We start from the raw sequence: 15,074 nt of genomic DNA on the forward strand, positions 1-15,074 counted from the left end.
ACATCCAAGTAGCACCGTCAGGCGTTCTAAAGTCATAAATTACACATTTCATTTCCTGAGTACCTATCACATTTTTGAAGACCCTGGAGCACCAGGACCATGAGATTACCCACAACATGACCTCATTTTGGAAAGCAAACACCCCAATATATATTCTACGAGGCATAATGAGTCTTAATTTGAACATGTCATTTTTTTCCACAAGTTTTTGGAAAATGTGAAAAGAAAATGAAAATATGTTTTTTAACACAAAGTTGTTAATTTATAAGATATTTCTAACACATAGCATGTACATAGCAAAAATTACACCCCAAAATACATTCTGCTACTCCCATGTGTGACACTTTTCCAAAGTCTGGCCACATACAGAGGCCCAACATCCAAGTAGCACCTTCAGGCGTTCTAGGAGCATAAATTACACATTTAATTTCCCGAGTACCTATCACATTTTTGAAAGGCCTGTGACAGATGTTGATCACTGGGATGTGGCAGATGTTCACTGGGACAGATGAAAGGGGGCATGTATACTGGTCACTGCATTGAAAAGGGGCATGCACACTGGTCACTGCATTGAAAGGGGGCATGTACGCTTGTCACTGCATTGAAAGGGGGCCTGTACTGTGAGGTTTGTGCTAGGAGGCCTGTACTGTGGGATTAGTGCTAGGGGGTCTGTACTGTGGGGTTTGTGCTAGGGGGCCTGTACTGTGGGATTAGTGCTAGGGGGTCTGTACTGTGGGTTTTGTGCTAGGGGGCCTGTACTGTGGGGTTTGTGCTAGGGGGCCTGTACTGTTGGATTCGTGCTAGGGGGTCTGTACTGTGGGGTTTGTGCTAGGGGGCCTGTACTGTTGGATTAGTGCTAGGGGGTCTGTACTGTGGGATTAGTGCTAGGGGGTCTGTACTGTGGAGTTTGTGCTAGGGGGCCTGTACTGTGGGGTTTGTGCTAGGGTGCCTGTACTGTTGGATTAGTGCTAGGGGGTCTGTACTGTGGGGTTTGTGCTAGGGGGCCTGTACTGTGGGGTTTGTGCTAGGGGGTCTGTACTGTGGGGTTTGTGCTAGGGGGCCTGTACTGTGGGGTTTGTGCTAGGGGGCCTGTACTGTGGGGTTTGTGCTAGGGGGCCTGTACTGTTGGATTAGTGCTAGGGGGCCTGTACTGTGGGGTTTGTGCTAGGGGGCCTGTACTGTGGTATTAGTGCTAGGGGGTCTGTAATGTGGGATTAGTGCTAAGGGGCCTGTACTGTGGGGTTTGTGCTAGGGGCTCTGTACTCTGGGATTAGTGCTAAGGGGCCTGTACTGTGGGGTTTGTGCTAGGGGCTCTGTACTCTGTGATTAGTGCTAAGGGGGATTAGTGCTAAGGGGCCTGTACGGTGGGGCTTGTGCTAGGGGCTCTGTACTGTGGGATTAGTGCTAAGGGGCCTGTACTGTGGGGTTTGTGCTAGGGGCTCTGTACTCTGTGATTAGTGCTAAGGGGGATTAGTGCTAAGAGGCCTGTATGGTGGGGCTTGTGCTAGGGGCTCTGTACTCTGGGATTAGTGCTAAGGGGCCTGTACTGTGGGGTTTGTGCTAGGGGGCCGGTACTGTGGGATTAGTGCTAAGGGACCTGTACTGTGGGGTTTGTGCTAGGGGGCTTGTACTGTTGGATTAGTGCTAGGGGGTCTGTACTGTAGGGTTTGTGCTAGGTGGCCTGTACTGTTGGATTAGTGCTAGGGTGTCTGTACTGTGGGGTTTGTGCTAGGGGGCCTGTACTGTGGGATTAGTGCTAGAGGGCCTGTACTGTGGGTTTTGTGCTAGGGAACCTGTACTGTGGGGTTTGTGCTAGGGGGCCTGTACTGTGGGGTTTGTGCTAGGGGGCCTGTACTGTGGGGTTTGTGCTAGGGGGCCTGTAATGTGGGGTTTGTGCTAGGGGGTCTGTAATGTGGGGTTTGTGCCACTCTTAGTCAGTGTATCCCATAATAGGGTGTCTCTCACAGTATATCCCATAATAGGGCCACTGCTCCCTATTATGGGATATACTAGTACTGATGGACCCCTTAATATGGGATATATTGGGAGAATTTGTTCACGCAAGCAATATACAGGGAACAAAGTGGGTGGAGTCTATAAGGGGTGGGGCTTCTGAGAAATGGGAGGGGTCAAACGGAAGGGCCGGGTCTTACGCCCCACCATCTTAAAACTTCATCAGCTGCCACTGACTGACACCTTTGCTGCCATAGTGCTATGTGCTGGGTGTTTAGTGTGCCCCTGTACCTTTAAGGAGGGGTGGGATCCTTCCAGGCTCACCTGCCTTCTGCCTATCTATTAAAATGCATGTGCTTCTATTGGGGAGACTCTCAGAAGTTAGAGTTAGGACTACAGAAAACAGGTTGCCTTGACAGGGCCTCTAGTTTATGCATGTATGTGCAAATGTGTGCAGACTAAACCACTGTTCTTAATAAATAATATTTAATTTTTAATATCTAATATAATAACAGGTCAATTTGTTTGGTCGCTGGCTGGTTGGCTAGTTTGAGCTTAAAAATCTCTTTGTATTGTTTGACATACATCTCCCTTCCAGTGCTTCTTGCTGCAAAGTACAGTTATAGGTCGGGGCAGTGGCCACTTGTTAGCATTTTAGGGTAGTTGACAGAAAGTATGCAGCTGGCCAAATAGGTAGTGTTTTTCACACTTTATAAATTAGGTAATAAATATGTAAGTATATATTATTCATACAATTTCCTATGGGCCCTATTGTGAAAACAAACATTCCAATTTAGTTTTGGAGCAACAAAATCTATTTAAATGTTATTTGCTTTGAGGGTTAATTTACAATAGGTAATACTACCTGAACTGTGTCCACATTTACCTTGTGACAGCAAAAACAGTATCATTTATATTTCTCAGATTTAAATGGTATTATGATGCAAACAAGATATAATCTCTACATTTTCTTTTAGAGCACAGTGGCTAAACCACATCCACAGTTATCTTTGAAGGAATCCAAACAAAAATTGAAGTGTGTATTTTTTGGTAGAAATAGAAAGAAGTAGGATGTATGCTAAAATTCCACAGTTTATTTTAGAGCTCATTTGCTAAACAACATACCCTTTATGCTTTTAAATGTCCAACAAAAGAAAAGAAGATTAGTATTATTTATCTCATTCCTTTTTTTCGGGGATTAAGAAAAAAATAAAGTTTTTATCGTTCACTTTAACCACTTTACCACTAGAGGATTTTGCTGTCTTACGTCTGGGCCACTTTTTGCGATTCGGCGCTGTGCGACTTTAACTGACAATTGCGCGGTCGTGCGACGCCATACCCGAAATTTACGTCCTTTTTTCCCCACAAACAGAGCTTTCTTTTGGTGGTATTTGATCACCTGTGTGATTTTTACTTTTTGCGCTTTAAACAAAAAAAGAGCGTACATTTTGAAAAAACAACAATATTTTTCACATTTTTTTATATGAAATTCCCCCCCAAAAAATGAAAAATGTAAAAATCAAAATTTTTTAAAATTTTTGGCCAATTTGTTTTCTGCTACCTATGTTTGGTAAAAAAATTCACAATAAGCGTATTTTGATTGGTTTGCGCAAAAGTTATTGCGTTTAGTAACTAAGGGAAAGATTTCTGTCATTTTTGGTGTTTTTTTTTTAACGAGTAATGGCGGCGATCTGCGTTTTATTTTGCAGGACTGCGACATTGCGGCGGACAGATCGGACCCTTGACTGACATTTTTGACACTTTTGGGGTTACCAGTGACATTACTGCAGTAATCAGTGCTATACATATGCACTGTTACTGTAAAAATGACACTGGCAGGGAAGGGGTTAATTTTATTGGAGAGGGAGGGGTTAATGTATGCCTGGTGCTTACTGACGTGTGTGGGGGGAGGTGACTGAGTGACACAAGGACAGATCCAGGGTTCAGCTATGCTGAACCCTGCAATCTGACCCTGCCTGTCACTTAGGAGATCCGCCCGCTTGTGTTCACACAATCGGGCGGATCTCCACACTAGATCCCCGACGATCTCCCCTGGCCTGACTCCTCCCCTGGCCTGACTCCCGCTGTGACTGAATACAGCGGGAGCGAGCCTCCGGCGGCGCGCGTGCGCCGCCGAGAAAGGGGAGTGTCTGATGACGTAGATCTACGTCGTCAGACGATAACGAGCCACTTTGCCGCAGTACTATTACCGTAAGCAGATGGAAAGTGGTTAAAAAGAAGGAATATTGAACATACTGCATAGACAGTATTGCAAAAATCCCTTTAAAAATGTAAAAAGTTTAGCTATCTGCATTTTGAACAGGAGAAACATCAGGAAGATTAAATCAAACCACCAACATTAAAGTGCATTATTTAACCAAAACAAGTTAGCAAAATATTTTCTTGACTCCAGTTATCAGCCCGCAGATTATTTCAGAGACCAGATAGGTCTTAATGAAAAAATAATCAGATTGCAGTTATACATTGAGACAATAGCCACTAGATTACCAGAGAAGAGGAATAGGCTGAAAAATGGGATACGAACTGCATGATTTACCGGTGATGGCGAACCTTGGCACCCCAGATGTTTTGGAACTACATTTCCCATGATGCTCCACTACACTGCAGAGTGCATGAGCATCATGGGAAATGTAGTTCCAAAACATCTGGGGTGCCAAGGTTCACCATCACTGATTTAGGCTATATCAAGCACTATCAATTTTACAAGTGAAGAGCAACTGTGTCACCTTCACATTGCCGAAACAGCATAAAACACTGCAAACACTGATTCACTACACAGTAATGACCCTGCATAAAGAAAAATCAAAAATCACAAATGTGGTAACTGCAGAGCAACTGCAGATACATTAGCTGTGGTGGCACCCTTACATAGCTAGACCAGCATAGTGAACCTCAAACTTTAATGGGCTATGCAGGAATGATCAAATGGAGCTGCTGAGGAGCAACTGCAGAACCATTAGCTATGGCATTGGCACCCTGACAGTGTTGAAGAACTGAAGTAGAACTACTGTATATGGACAGCTCAAGACAGTAATGCTGGCAGGCATGTGCTGGTAGCAGAAGGTGCTAACGGATGGTAGGCCAGAAGCAGCTGCAAGTGATGGTAATGATGGCAGAAAACCTCACTCGATCAATCGTTGCTGCAATACTTTGCAGGCTCTTGTAGCAAAAATAATAAATGCAATTTTTTTTTCCAAAAATGTGTGCATTTATTATTATTTTCCATTAAAAGTGAACTTAGCTTTTAAGGTTTGAACCAAAAATACTCCACACTTAGGAGGATCCCAGATCTATCAAAATGTATTGAACAATAAATAGCTGCTACCATAAATGCATATAATATCACTTTAAACCAAACAGAATAAATAAAATTCACCCCTAAGCAGCACTCTTAAAATTAACCTCTTCAATAGTGGGCACTTTTACCCCATTCTTGCCCAGGCCAATTTTCAACTTTCAGCGCTGTCACACTTTGAATGACAATTGTGCGGTCATGCAATATTGTCCCCAAACTAAATTCTAATTTTTTTTTTTTTTTGTTCACACAAATAGAGTTTTTAAAATAAATATAAGAAGAAAAGACAAAAGTCCCCAAGCGCTTGACAAGATGTAGATCAATCAATGGTGCAGGGTGATAAAAAAAATTATTTTATCCAAAGCAAGTGCAGCTTTTCAATGACATGTAAGGAATGTGACATGAGAAAAGGCAACCTGGGGAACAGTGCTCAATGGATTAGATAATAAAGTGGAAAACCACAACAGTCAAAGATGCCATTGATTGAAGGCTGTAGTTTATTGTTAAAAAGCAAGTTAAGAATAAAAAAAATATGTAAATCAGTGTATATTAATTAGTCTGTAGGAAAGTTATACAGTCCCCAAACTATGGTATATATATCTGAAAATTGATCAATTCTGATTTACTGACAGCCTAGTTCATTTCTTGAGGCTCAAACATTTCAGGACAGTACAGATATCCCCCAAATTACCACTTTTTATAATGTGTATCGAAGGTATTTAGTAAGAGACATGGCAAGTTTTTTGAAGTTGCAATTTATTGTCCAAATTTTTTTGAAAATGAAGAAATTTAAAAAAAAAAATGTTTTTTTTTTTTTTTTATACTGTCACCAGTGCAGTACAGCGTCATCATATAATGGTATGGTGATCTGGTGACAATAAAAAAGTGTCTTTTTTTCATTATATAATTTGTCTTTTTTTTTTTTACAATTTTTTTAAACACACTTTGACCAAGACAAAATATATAATGTTACCATAGTAACTTTGTACTACTCTGGGGAAGTGATCAGTATTTTTTTTTTACACATTGTTTGCTTATAGCAATTAATTTTATTGCTACAGTATATGCACACATTTTACTGAACTAAATCAATTAATTTAGTTTGTTTTGTTGTGATTAGCTGTAATTGGCTACAGCTGATCACATGGCACAGATGGGCTGTGATTGGCCCAGTCTGTACCACGTGATCACTGCCCCAGGAGCCAAATTTCTTTGGACTAAGCTATCACAGCATCCCAAAAGGCAAAACTGCAGACAACCTTTAAGATGTATATATTCTGCAGTGTACCCAAGTATGCCCCAGGGCTTTCACAATCATAATAATACTTGTGCTAAAAACATAACTTTACTTAAGCAAAAAGTGATTCCAAATCCAGTATGGTAGCACTTAGGCATAGATCATGTGTTCTCTAATAATGAGAAGGATCACTCTGCCAAATCCTAAAAATAAAAAATGCTATTAGCATCCTCAGGCAGAGACCATGTGACCAATGTTCTGGTGTAGGCCATATGATCCAGGTCAACCCTGATGCAAGAGATACAATTTTGATCGCAGAGATAGCGTATTAGTGTACAAGTAAAATTTCTAGCACAACATGGAAGGTAAAGTGTTTTTAAACCCCAAACATTTATTATATTGCAGCTCAACATTTCTTAGATGTAATGGCTGCATTTCATTTCTTTTTTAGGCTTTCTTTCTTCAATTTTCATTTAGTGATCCAGCCAGCAAGTCTGCTGTTTTTAAAAAGAACAAGTTCTCCATCAAAAAGTTGCAGTTACAGAGATTAGACAAACCATTTACCACTAGCAGAGGTGCTTACAATGATCAGCCTTTATTTATTTATGTAAATCCTTTGTCCCAAAAGAATAAAAACGGTTTGCTATAATTGCTTATAAAGTATAAGCTGGAGTTAAGCTTCAAGTTGTTAGTGTATTTAAATCTGCTAGTACATCTAACAGCCCCCTCCCCCAAGACTGGCAATGTTGCTTTTCAAAGGTGCCCCATACCCTCCTTTATCCAGAGTGGGAGCACTCTAATACAGGAGGTGTGTTACTGGCCAGATCACCAGGTAAAAACAGAGGGAAAAAAGCCTAAGAAAATAAAACGGATGCAACCACCACCAAGAATGATTGGAAAGCTGCAATAGATTGCATTTTGGTTTTGATGCCAATATCTATCTATCTATCTATCTATCTATCTATCTATCTATCTATCTATCTATCTATCTATCTATCTATCTATCTATCTATCTATCTATCTATCTATCTATCTATCTATCTATCTATCTATCTATCTATCTGTCTATCTGTCTATCTGTCTGTCTGTCTGTCTGTCTGTCTGTCTGTCTGTCTGTCTGTCTGTCTGTCTGTCTGTTTGTCTGTCTGTCTGTCTGTCTGTCTGTCTGTCTATCTATCTGTCTGTCTGTCTGTCTGTCTGTCTGTCTGTCTGTCTGTCTGTCTGTCTATCTAGGTGTGCGCAGCATATTGCATTAGGGTGTGCACCCCAAAGCTCAAATACATATGCGTGCGCATGTGTATATATACTGCTGGTGTCAGTAGTGCACAGTTTGTTGACAGTAGGGCAGTGGACGGTGTCAGTAGTTTTCATTTTTATTATTTTATTTTTTGTTATTGTTTACAATTTTATTTTTTAAATTATTAAAAAAAATTTTTTTTAGGAGCCCTGTTAGGGGGCTTTGGTGAAATATCAGGGGTCTAAACAGGGGGGATCTGCAAGCACACGGGGTGATTAGGGTGTGCCCAGGCACACCCGGCACACCCTATGCGCACACCTATGTCTGTCTATCTGTCTATCTGTCTGTCTGTCTGTCTATCTTTTTGCATCGCTTTAAAAATTAAGCTGTACCACAATAAATGAAATGTTGTTTCCTTTGAGTATATACCATCACTAAATGTCAAAAGATTTAAGAAATACACTAGATCTTCCTTAGCTAGTGACCTCTCCGGTTTGAGCTGTCTTAAGAAACAAGTGCTTTATGGAGCATATGTGCTTTTCTTTATATATAATAGGCAGTGCAGCTGCCTCAGTTCTTTCTTGGCGGATACAATGCAGCTGTTTCTCTGGAGCTTCACCTAAGGCAAGAAACAGCAAAGCCCATCACTTGTGTACATTTCCTGATCCTCCCGGTCCATTTTGTCTACGGTCTGTCGTGTTTAATCATTAAATGTTACTCTTTAGTTGACACCTTTCTCATTCTGTAAATCCAGTGGCTTCTTTATTTGCAAGATGAAGGGACAAGTTGGACATATTTTTACAATGGTACTTTTATAATTACTTCCTTCAGAGGTCACAGATTTTGGGGCTGACATGCAACATTCCTGAGGCCTTTAGCACTCAAATTTATATATGTAGCTTATTATCCTCAAGCTACTGATGAACTTGCATCATTAAAATCACAGACTACATAAATGTCCAGAGTGATATAAGACTCGCATTAGTATTAAATAAAATAGTAATCTAATTCTGTCATGTAAAACTGTTAAAGCAAACCAATTTGTGGCAATGGCAGTGCACAAATTAAAGTAACAGGTATTATAAAAACAGTTTAATTGATTAATATATTTAAAAAAATAAGCTTGCAATGATCTACCATGAAGTACTTTATTCATGACGTGAGTGCTGGCTGCATTCATTAGAAATGTCAAAATGTAGAGTATAAATAACTTGATCTACTTTTCTGTCTTTAAAATTTTTTTACAATAACACATCATATAATTTTAATTGGATCCGTGGACAGTGTAAGCCTGCATGATGAGGCTACGGCCGGCCATACACGCACAGAATTTCCAGACTGAGCGATTATTCGTCGTTCAAAAGTGAATTGTCCACTAACTGATAGAATAAACTTGTTTTTATGATCATTTCCATGTTCGTAGTGATCGTTCGAAAACAATAAAAACATATAAAACAGAATATTCTTTTTGTTTTGATTATAGGAGGTATCACCGCGATCGCCAGAGTGAGAGTAATAATTCTAAAAAAAGAGCTACTCTGTAACTCTAAACTAGTAACTGTTGAAAAATTTTGAATTGTCGCCTATGGAGATTTTTATTGATCGTAGTTTGTCGCCATTCTGCTGGTGTGCACAATTTTAAACCGTAACATGTTAGGTACAGAGCTTGAGCTACAGTATTTTGCAAAGAACAAAAAAAAAATTACTCTCTAGATGTGCAAAGCTGGTAGAGAAATACCCAAAAAGACTTGCAGCTGTAATTGCAATAAAAGGTGGTTCTACAAAGTATTGACTCAGGGGGGGGGGGGGGGGGGCTGACTTCAAATGCACATATTTATTTGTGAAAAATTTTGAAAAACATTTATCATTTTCCTTCTACTTCACAATTCTGTGCCACTTTGGGTTGGTCTATCACATAAAATCCCAATAGAATACATTTACATTTTTGGTTGTAATATAACAAAATGTGGAACATTTCAAGGGGTATGAATACTTTTTCAAGGTACTGTATACTACCAAAAATTATTGTGTGCTGTAAATTGCCACCAGCATTGTTCTTGTTTCTTCTTGACTCAGGCTGCCATATTGCTGAAGCCCAGAGCCTCTGAGCAGCAATAAAACTTTAGGCTGTTAGCAGTTTGGCCTATATAGACTCCGATTTTTGGCACAGTGCTGAGAAAAGAGGACAACTGTGCAGGGTGAGGCAGGGCCTTACTGGATTTTAAACAGTAAAGGCAATTATTTTTAATATTTTACATAGCTTTTCCTACAAAAGGGGCCAGCATGACGTGATCTATCAGGACTTAATTTTCTTACCAAAGTTCCACCCTAAAGTGGTTGTAAACTATCCTTTTGAAAAAATTAAAACAACAAACATGACTATACCTGCTGTGTGCAATGATTTTGCACAGAGCAGCCCCGATTCTCCTCTTCTGAGATCCCCCGCCAGTGCCCGAGCCCCTCCTCTTCATTGGGTGCCCCCACATAAAGCCGCTTTCCCTGGGGGCACCCATGCGGGCTTGCTCCGGAGTCCCACTGCTGCGTCCATTTACACTGATATCGGGACTCCGTCCTGTCCCCCACTCCCGTGTCACAGGATTTGATTGACAGCAGCAGGCTATCAATCTTTCCAATGAGGACAGAGACAGTGTCTGGAGCCCTTGTGCTCATGCACATCGCTGGATCAGGCTCAGGTAAGAAAAATGGGGGGTCTGGGGGGCAGCTGCAGCACAGAATCGTTTTCACCTTAAGGCATTGAAGTGGTATTAAACCCAGGACCCTGCATTCACTATATCTGCTCTCCCACAGTACACAGAACATAGAAATATAAACGTTTTAGTAAATATAAACTGCTAAATACCCTTTCTCATCAGCAGTATATAGCAGTCTTGTGACTTCTATCAGTGTGTGGTTAAAGCTTGTAGGAGGAGTTTTCATACTGCTCTCACTATTCTATAAGACTGCAAGACCCCAGCCCCCACTCAGCAACGGGGACCCCGATACACGGGGCAGGCAGCTCTGATTGCCGCCTGGCACCCACGATCGTTCCCCACTGAGAGAGAAGGAAAGTCAGCTGTTGTAAACACAGCTGACCGTTCTTCTCTCTTGAATGATCACAGGATGCCTGTGATCCTTCTATATAGGAACACAGGTCTCTGTGATCATTTCACAAGCCCCGCCCCCTTACAGTTAGAATCACTTCCCTAGGCTCACATTTAACCCCTTGATCACCCACAGTGTTAACCCCTTCCCTGCCAACATCATTTTTACAGTAACCGTGCATATTTTTTGGACTGATTACTGTAGTAATGTCACTGGTCCCCCCAAAAGTGTCAAAAATTTCAGTTAGGGGTCCGATCTGTCTGATGCAATGTCGCAGCCCCGCCAAAAATTTGCAGATCGCCGCCATTAATTGTAAGAAAAAAAAACATAAAAAATGACATAAATCTTTCCTGTAGTTTGTAGACGCGATGACTTTGCGAAACCAATCAAAATACGCTTATTGTGATTTTTTTTTTACTAAAAATATATGGCAGAAAACAAATTGGCCTAAAATGTTAAAAAATTGTGATTTTTAATTTTTTTTTTGGGGAATGTTATATAGCAGAAAGTGAAAAATATTGTTTTATTTTTTCAGAATTGTCGCTCTTTTTTTGTTTATAGCGCAAAAAATTGAAATCACAGATGTGATTAAATACCACCAAAAGAAAGCTCTATTTGTGTGAAAAAAAGGACATTGATTTTATTTGGGTACAGCATCGCATGACCGCGCAATTGTCCGTTAAAATAACGCAGTGCCGAATCGCAAAAAATGGCCTGCTCATTTAGGGGGCAAATCCTTCCAGTCCAGAAGTGGTTAACATGTCCAGCTTGTCCCCTTCCCTCAAGAATGTCTGGTGATGAGTTGGAGACAGTAAAAGAAGGTCAAGATCAGAGAAGACAGGATCAAACAGCCTTTTTACACAATGCAGAGGATTAACCCCTTAGGTTCCACAGTGAGTACAACAAGCATGCTTTACTGCATATACAGACTGATTTTACTGTTGTGGGTTTAGTAACACTTCAGGGTGAAACATCTTAAGGCTTTAGAACCACTTTAAGTTTAAAATGAACCTTGCGTAAGACACAGCTTCAGCACTATGGAGAACTCCTACTTGCAAATTCACCATCTAGGTGAAAAGCTATCAGTGTTTTTTTTTTGTAATATTTTCTGCCAGTTTGCTGACTATATGATTATAAATAGGGTGAATGTGATGGGGAAAGTGCAGTGATTGTACTGTAAGACCTTTACTGGTGATTATGCCAATGAATGTTTTAAAAATCTGACAGGCTAAATGATCGCCCAGATTGTAAATAGCTCATCTTGAAGTGCTTGCTGCTTTACTGACTGAGCTGGAGTATATTTGAGCTGAAGAGGAAACAGTAACACTTGTCTGCATTTCTGTGGTTATCATAATGTAGGCCAGAATTCTATTAAAGTGATATGAAACATTGTTTTGTCAGTTTAGTGTATATGAAACACAATCAGTTTTGTTGTTGAGTTGCATGGAATGCCAAGAAAATATTCAGTTCAGTGAGATTATATAACGTAACAGGTTTAGCTATATTTTCTTTTCCCCTGTTTCAGAGGATATTAGAAGTTATTTTTGAAGAATTAAAGCAATCTAATGTTACCCTAGGGTCCAACTCAGGAGCACAAAATGATGATTTTATGGAGCTTCATATGAAGTGCCAGCGGGGCTCTCCCCGGCTATGATAGCTTTGTATATGTTGGACGCATTTCCTAGATACATGGCACAGTACAAAGCACTGTTTAACAAATAAGAAAATAAGAATATTATATCAATGCTGATTTATGTTTTGACCTCTGCAAAATAGTAGATATATAGCTAAACAGACACAGTATACAATTTAGTATATTACTACAATACTATAGATTTTCCTTTCTAGCAGAACATACATACTTTGTTTTTAATAATCTTATTTCACCATATAAGAAATGATGTAACATACAGGTAATGAAATCCAGACCAGCTTTGGATGATCACATTTAATTTAGGCCCCTTTCACACGGGCTTTCCGATCAGTCAGTTTTTTTCAGGCAGACCTGATCGGATGTTCCATGTCCCCTTATGGAGCCGCGGATGTCAGCGGTGATATCTCCACTGACACCCGCTGCTCTCCAAACCGATGTGGTCCGTGAATTCCAGACAGGTGGAAGCCCAATTTTCCATCCGTCTGGAGGACCGGATCGGATGAAAACGGACAGGCGGCCTGTTATCATCCGATCTCCCATAGAGGAGAGTGGGGATCTGACAGGTCAGTCTCTGCAAAGTAAGCGGAGACAGACCTGTCACCCTCCGGCTCAGCGGGGATCAACGGGCGCACCGCCCATGTGAAAGGACTCTTATATAAAAATCTTTTACGTTAAACAAGGTAAAAGGTATAAAAAAAATCCTGCTTATACAGTATATCTCATACAAGTTGAATTAACTGTATAGCCTATTACACCTTTTGCTTAGGCTCTAATGCTAGAATTTTCACTTATTTTTATGAATGTGCAAGTTTACATCAGACATTCTACGTACTGTCTAAAGAATATGCTTTAATTATACTTTTTATTGTAAAGCACATTAGAGCTATTTGATAATATACTGTTTTTATGCATCTCACTTTCATTACAAATCCAAAAAAACAAGAGGCGTACGCTCACTAAGAAAAGTGCGTGGGTCAATGCAAAATATTTTTGCTCTTGGGACATGCTGATACCTACTGCTTTAACCTCTTGCCGACCACCCATTGCACGAATCGCTGTACCTATACGTTGCTCCTTGGGAGCCTCTAGCGGCATGCGTGCGTCGATTTGCGACAGGGGAAGCTGATCTGTGGGGCCAGAGATCACTCCCCAGGAAGCCAGAATGGTGGTCTGCCGTTATAAAGACGGCAGACTGTTGTTCTATCAGCAATTAACACAGGACTCCTGTGTTACTCCTATTTAGGAACACAGGTCCCTGTGTTGATTCCATAAGCCCATCCCCCACACATTTAGAAAACACCCCATAGGCAAACATATCTCCTTTGATCGCCCCTTCCCTGCCAGTGCATATTTTTAGCACTGATTACTGTAGTAACGTCACTGGTCCCCCCATAACTGTTAAATGTCAGTTTGGTGTCAAATCTGTCCGCTGCAATGTCGCAGTCGTGCTAAAAATCACTGATCGTGGCCATTACTAGTAAAAATGACATAAACCTTTCCCCTAGTTTTTAGACACGATAACTTTTGCGAAAAATAATCAATATACCAACAATATGTGTCATAATACAAATTGGCCTAAAATGATAAAAAAATTTGATTTTTTTTACATTTTTTTTTTTTATTGGGAATGTCAGAATATTTATACTGCTCTGAATATAACAGTGTCTATTTATGTAAATAAGCAAAGATAAGTAAGGTGGGAGAATCTCAACTTATTTCCATAAATCAATATGTAACAAATTATTTTTAATCGATTAATTTCTTTTTAACAGCATATACCAATCTTAGTGAAAACAGTCTACAGTAGGGAATATATAAGAATATTTATTCACAAGACATGTATTCACAATAAATGATCAGACTTGAGGTAACACAAATAGATAACTCTACATAAAATACAAACTTAAAACGATAAATACAATGTGATATGTAGCTCAATAATGAAATTAAAAAGAAAGCAAGATTATGTTTTCCCCAGGTATAGTAGAAACCATAGATAAGTTTCTATATAATCAGACCACAATTGTCTGCAAATTGCGCAGCCAACAGTCACTCCGCTGCAGTTGGAGTGAGAATAGGCTATGCAAAACGGAAGACTAAATTGCAAATAATGCACTAAATCTGATATTAATAAAAATGTATAAAAGCAAAAATCAGCTTTTAGAGAAAAAAATGTAATATGGTTCATACGGCTGGGATTGTAATCTTATTACCCTTAAATATGAAATTTAAAACATATAAGGAAGGAAATAAACAATATTAAAAAATAATCAAATAAACAGCAAGGTATATTTACCACACTTAAGATGGCTGCTAGCTTAAAATGCTCGTTACCAGAGTCCTTAAGATGGCTGCCTTCCCAAAATGGTGGCCAGTTAGGGAGGAGTTTCGTTTGGCGTCCTTCAAAGTTTCAGTTAAATGATAGAGCAAGATGGAGTATGTATAGATGAGTATATGTATGGATGTAAGTAGCGTGTGTGTTGTACGTGTAATGAACGTTGTCGTAATGTGTGTGTGTCCTATTTCATCTGGGTTCCCTTTTTATATTGTATTGCACAAAAGGACAGTAAAATGA

Source organism: Pelophylax lessonae (assembly GCF_965119305.1).
Source record: "Pelophylax lessonae genome assembly, chromosome: 5".
In the NCBI taxonomy this organism is placed as follows: Eukaryota; Metazoa; Chordata; class Amphibia; order Anura; family Ranidae; genus Pelophylax; species Pelophylax lessonae.